Source organism: Carcharhinus amblyrhynchos, unplaced genomic scaffold (assembly GCF_965287045.1).
Source record: "Carcharhinus amblyrhynchos unplaced genomic scaffold, sCarAmb.v2.hapA scaffold_603, whole genome shotgun sequence".
Classification (NCBI taxonomy): Eukaryota; Metazoa; Chordata; class Chondrichthyes; order Carcharhiniformes; family Carcharhinidae; genus Carcharhinus; species Carcharhinus amblyrhynchos.
In genome coordinates, this window is record NW_027650343.1 from 24,628 (window position 1) to 25,000 (window position 373).

Genomic DNA, 373 nt, shown 5'->3' on the forward strand with positions numbered 1-373 from the left:
GGGAGGGATCCGCCACACCACTCGCTCCCTCCCTCCCTCCCTCCGGCTCACGAGGGGGACCTCGGGCTGCCTACTGGCCTTCCGGGGCAACCCGGGCGTCACGTCCTAGGATATATTCCCTACCCCTCCCCCAAAAAAAATCTTCCCGGGACGCTCTGACGGTGGCCATTTTTGTGGGCTGAAAAGCGGGCAACCGGCAGCCATTTCTGTGGGCGCAAAAGCGGGCAACCGGCAGCCATTTTGTGCACAAAAGCGGGCAACCGGCAGCCATTTTGTGCACAAAAGCGGGCAACTGGCAGCCATTTTGTGCACAAAAAGCGGGCAACCGGCAGCCATTTTGTGCACAAAAGCGGGCAACCGGCAGCCATTTTGT